Consider the following 6,309-nt stretch of genomic DNA (forward strand, 5'->3'; position numbering starts at 1 on the left):
TTCAAACATGAACAAAAGAGCTGAACTCCAGAGGTGAGGGAGAGTGACTGTCCTTGAAATCAAGGCACCATTTGATCGAATGTGGCATCAAGGATCTGTGGTAAAACTGGAATCAATGGGAATCGGAGAAAACTCTCTGCTGGTTGGAGTCATACCTAGCACAAAGGAAGGGATGGTTTTGGTTGTTGAAGGTCAATCTTCTCAGTTCCAGGACATCACGGCAGGAGTTCCTCAGGGCAGTGTCCTAGGCCCAACCATCTGCTTCATCAATGACCTTCCTTCCATCATAAGGTCAGAAGTGGGAATGTTCAGCTGATGATTGCGCAACGTTCAGCACCATTCACGACTCTTCACGTACTGAAGCAGTCCATGCCCAAATGCAGCAAGACCAGGACAATATCCAGGCTTAGGTTGACAAGTGGCAAGTAACATCTGCACCACACAAGTGCCAGGCAATGACCAGCCCCAACAAAAGATAATCTAACCATTGCCCCATGACATTCAATGGCATTACCATCACTGAATCTCCCACTAGCAACATCCTGGGGCTTACCATTGACTAGAAACTAAACTGGACTAGCCATATAAATACTGTGGCTATGACAGCAGATTAGAGGCTAGGAATCCTGTGGCGAGTAGCTCACCTCCTGCCTTCCCAAAGCTTGTCCACCATCTACAAGACACAAGTCAGGAGTGTGATGGAATACTCTCCACTTGCCTGGATGAGTGCAGCTCCAACAACACTCAAGAAGCTTGACACCATCCAGGACAAAACAGCCCGCTTGATTGCACCCCTTCCACAAACATTAATTCCCACCAACACACAGTGGAAGGAGTATATACCATCTACAAGACGCACTGCAGGAACTCACCAACCCTCCTTAGAAAGCACCTTCCAAAGCCATGACCATTACCATCCAGAAGGACAAGGGCAGCAGACACATGAGAACACCACCACCTGGAAGTTCCCCCCCCCCCCCCCGCCCCACCAAACCACTCACCATCTTGACTTGGAAATATATTGCCATTCCTTCACTGTCACTGGGTTAAAATCTTGGAACACCCTCCCTAACAACACTGTGAGTGTACCTACACCACATGGACTGCAGTGGTTCAAGAAGGCAGCTCACCACTGCCTTCTCAAGGACAATTAGGAATGGGCAATAAATGCTGGCCTAGCCAGTGACATCCACATCCCATGAATAAATTAAAAAATCCAGTAGCAAGAAAGTTGATCTGGCAGCTGCTCCCTTTCCCAAGCTAACATGCCCAGCATCAAGATGCTAATTACTCAAAACCAGCTCAGTTGGGCAGTACATAGTATCAGAGAATGGTTACAACACAGAAGGATGTCATTCAGCCCTTTGTCTGCACTGTCTCTCTGAAGGCACAATTTACCTTGTGCCACTCCCTCGCCTTCTTCCTGTGGCTCTGCACATTCTTCCTTTTGAGATACTAATCCAATTCCCTGTTAAATGCCTTGATTGAACCCACCTCCACCACACTCTCAGGCAGTGCATTCCAGATCCCAACCACTCTCACTCTGCACTCTTTCTAATACCTTCACATCTTTCCCAAAGTATGGCATCCAGAATGAGACACAGTACTCCATTTGAGGCTGAACCAGTGTTCTATACAAGTTTAACACAGCCTCCTTGTTTTTGTACTCTCATTGTCCCTAATAATAAAGCCTGAGATGCTGTATGCTTTATTTGCTGTCTGTCCTGCCACCTTCAATGACTTATTAACATATACACCAAAGTCTGTCTGCTCCTGTACCCACTTTAGAATTATACCCTTTATTTTTTATTGTCTGTCCATGTTCTTCCTACCAAAATGCATCACCCCACACTTTTCTCCATTAAATTTCATCTGCCATTTGTCCACACATTCCACCAGCATGTCTATGTCCTTTTGAAAGTCTACACTATCCTCTTCACTGTTTACAACACTTCCAAGTTTCATATCATCTGCAAATTTTAAAATTGTGCCCTTGCACCAAGGTCTAGGTCTGGGTCATTAACATATATATCAGGAAGAGCAAGAGTCTGAACACTGACCCCTGGGGAATTCCACTACAAACCTTCCTGAAATCTGAAAAGCATCCATTAACCATTACTTTCTGTTTCCTGTCGCTCAGCCAATTTTGTACCGATGTCACGATGTCCCTTTTTTCCCATGAGTTATAACTTTGCTCACAAGTCTGTTGCGCAGGAGTTCATCAAATGCCTTTTGAAAGTCCACATACACCACATCAATAGCATTACCACCATCAACCCTCTGTTACCTCATCAAAAAACTCCAGCAAGTTAGTTAAACACAAAACAAAAACAAAAATACCTGGAAAAACTCAGCAGATCTGGCAGCATCTGCGGAGAGGAACACAGTTAACGTTTCGAGTCCGAATGACCCTTCAACAGAACTAAGTAAAAATAAAAGAGAGGTGAAATATAAGCTGGTTTAGGGTGGGGGTGGGCGGGGGGGGGGGTGAGACAAGTAGAGCTGGATAAAGGGCCAGTGATAGGTGGAGATAACCAAAAGATGTCACAGACAAAAGGACAAAGAGGTGTTGAAGGTGGTGATATTATCTAAGGAATGTGCTAATTAAGGGTAGAAAGCAGGACAAGCAAGGTACAGATAGCCCTAGTGGGGGTGGGGTGGGGTGAAGGAATCGAAAAAGGCTAAAAGGTAGAGATAAGACAATGGATGGAAATACATTTAAAAATAATGGAAATAGGTGGGAAAAAAAAAATCTATATAAATTATTGGGAAAAAAAGGGGGGGGAATCGGAAAGGGGGTGGGGATGGAGGAGAGAGTTCATGATCTAAAATTGTTGAACTCAATATTCAGTCCGGAAGGCTGTAAAGTGCCTAGTCGGAAGATGAGGTGCTGTTCCTCCAGTTTGCGTTGAGCTTCACTGGAACAATGCAGCAGACCAAGGACGGACATGTGGGCATGAGAGCAGGGTGGAGTGTTGAAATGGCAAGCGACAAGGAGGTCTTGGTAATGCTTGCGGACAGACCGAAGGTGTTCAGTTTGCCCCTAACATATCCATGCGAGTTTTTCTTTATTAACCCACATTCCCCCACCAAGTGACTATCAATTTTGTCCCAAATTATCATTTCCAGAAGTTTCCCCACCACTGAGGTTAAACTGACTGGTCTGTAGTTGCTGAGCTTTTGTTATGACACAGCCGATGGTAAATGCTGAGTTGCTAAAATCCCAAAAGGAAACTTGAAACAACTGCTATGACTTATTTTTTGCAATTTGTATAAATTTCAAGAAACGTGCCTTGAATTCAGTAGTAATAAGACCACCAAGTCTTATAGATTTTTACAAAACCAGATTAAATGTTTATTAATAAGAGAAATGGTTTTAAAGCACAGACATAGATCTACAAATTATTACTATGATAACTTCTAAATCCCCTAATTAACCTGACTCCCAGTTATACTTTCGTTAAGGCAACAGTAAGACACATAGATTTTAAAAGACCCAGGCAAGGTGACACACAATACCCTGAACCAGTCGAATTCAAAGTGAGATAAAAGCAAAATACTGCGGATGCTGGAAATCTGAAACAGAAACAGAAAATGCTAGAAAAACTCAGCAGATCTGGCAGCATCTGTGGAGGGAGAAACAGAGTTAACGTTTTGAGTCCGTATGACCCTTCTTCAGACCCCTCTTCAAAGTGAGTTTTCTTAACTTCAGTTCTATGAAAACAGCAGTTTGAGGCATAGGTGCTGAAGGCTTTTCACACTTGTTTGATCTTAAAAATGCCTACCCTGCAAAGGAGCCTTTGCTCCTTTATATGTATTTTCCCTTTTGAATGCAAATTCCCATTGTTTCACTATGTCTTTGGACTTTACCTTTCTGTTAATAAAAATCTCTCATAGCACTAAGTTTTACCAATAATCTTTGGAAAAAATAAACACACTTTCTAAACTTCACCTGGCTAAGTGACACATTTCACATCTCCTTTGAAAACAATCTAGTCTGGTTTATTTAAAAATGCAAATGTATTTTTACACCATACATTCTAAACTTCCCCCATGTTTACATCAAAGCCTTCAGACCAGCTGCCTTTAATCCAATTAAGTCTCAGACACATACAGATACAAATATCACTGTTTTACAATAAATTCCAATAACATTATGATAATTATTGTATCTTCCTGACAGCTTTACACACTTTTTTGAACAAGGGTGCAACATTTTCAATTCTGCCATTTTCTGGCACCATCTCTGAGCCTAAGGAAGACTGGAAAATTTTGGATAGTGCCTCTGTAAATTCCGCTGTTACTTCCCTCCATATCTTTGGATGCATCTCATCTGGTCCTGATGCCTGTCAACTTTAATTACTATCCAATACCTCCTTATCAGTTTTAAACCCTTAAAGTAACTGAATTACCTCCTCTTTCACCATGACCTGTACAGCATCTTCTTGATTGGTAAAGATAGATGCAAATGATTAATTTAATGGCACAGCTATGCCTCTGCCTTCATGTGTAAATCTCTGTTTTGGTTCCTAATTGCCCCCACTCCACCTCTTACCACCCTTTTACTATTTATATGCCTATAAAGACTCTTGGAATCCCTTTTATGTTAGCTGCCAGTCTCTTTTCATACTCTCCTCGGGATATGTCATTTGTATGCCTGACATCAGACTCCTGAAGCAACTGCTCTACTCAGAACTCGGTCACGGCAGCAGACTCCCAAAAGGAAATGCTTCGCAATGTCCTTAAGGCATCCCTGAAGAAGTCAAACATTCCCGCTGAATCATGGGAGTTTCGTACCCATGACTGACCAAAATGGAGAATATTCACTTGGAAAGGCATCAAACTCATTAAGAGACTTCATTGGGAACATGGAGATCAAAGTCAAGGTGTCAGAGACAGCGGGTAATTATAGAGTGGTTATGGCACAGAAGGAGGCCATTTGGGCCATTATGTTTGTGCTGGCCCTCTGAGGAACAATTCACCTAGTATCACTTTCCTGCCTTTTCCCTGTAACCCTGCAAATTTTTCCTTATCAGATAATGTTATGATCTTGAGGGTAATCATTAACTTTTGAAAAGTAATTCAAACTCCCAGTTAATAACTGAAAAAATTATGCCACAGGGTTTCACATTTCAAACAAACACACATTTTTACTGTACAAGAATTAAACTCAACAAGTACTACTAGCTTGACTCTGTATATTTTGTAAACACTTAGATTTTAAGCCCAAAAATCTCAACAGGACAATCCAGTTCTATTTTTATTCCACCCAGGCATTCCACTACGTTACAGGATCTTGAGGGTCCCTTCACTTCTCCTGGGACCAAACCAAGATGTGCCACATTTTTCAGGAATTCACTTTGAGTCTTCTCAGTTTTCCCACTATTCTCCGAGGTATGAGATTTCTTGGTGTCCTTCTGCTAAACTCTCCTTAAGCACCTCATAATTGTGGATACCACAGCTCAAACATAGGCCTCACTGCTTGCTTGCTCAGTGACTCTAAAATCAGGAAACAACCTAATTTTCGATAGCCCTTTGCTTCTGGTCCACAGCTGCTTCACAGCTTTTGGCAGATTTTCTCTTTCTGCCCGTTTCCAAGCTGTTCTAGCTTGAGACATAAACTGCCCGTTTCGAAGCTGCTCCCGAGCTAACTGACTCCTGTGTAAAATCACTTAGATAAACCCAAAACAAAACATACCCCTCTGCAATCTATCCCCATGGCAACATGGCACACCTGGGATATCCCAGATAGAGATTTAAATTAAACGGGTCAAATCATCCAAGGAGTGGCAATTGCCATCAGATTGCCACTCCGCCCCTGTTTTCATACCAACACTGGAGCTCCACATTTCTGGCTTGGACTTCCGAACCGGGCCTCTTTAGAAATACCACCTTTTATCCGAGTCCTTCCTGGTGCAGGATTGTTGGAGAGGCCAAGTGACGCCCTTTTTTACGACACAAGCTGCTATATTTTGGTACGTCTTCATTCAATAATATACTGAAAAGTTTTGGGAAATTTAAACAGCTTTTCAGTGTGTTAGTAAATGAGTGTGAGTGAGGTAAGGTGGCTAGGGTGCCAGCTGGGTAGGGTGGTCAAGTCACGTCGGGTCAGAGGGTCAGGATGGAGTTGGGAGGTGAGCTACAGTGTCATGGAGGAATTAGAGGGTCAGGGGGAGTCGGACGGTCAGGTTGGGGGTTCATAGTCAGGGAAGGAGTCAGTGGATTGAGGAGAGTCAGAGGATCAGGAGGCAGTCGGCGGGTGTTGGGGGGCAGTCGGGGCGGGGAGTGTCAATTGTATAGTTACCCAGG

The sequence above is a fragment of the Cetorhinus maximus genome, chromosome 3, assembly GCF_964194155.1.
Source record: "Cetorhinus maximus chromosome 3, sCetMax3.hap1.1, whole genome shotgun sequence".
Lineage (NCBI taxonomy): Eukaryota > Metazoa > Chordata > Chondrichthyes > Lamniformes > Cetorhinidae > Cetorhinus > Cetorhinus maximus.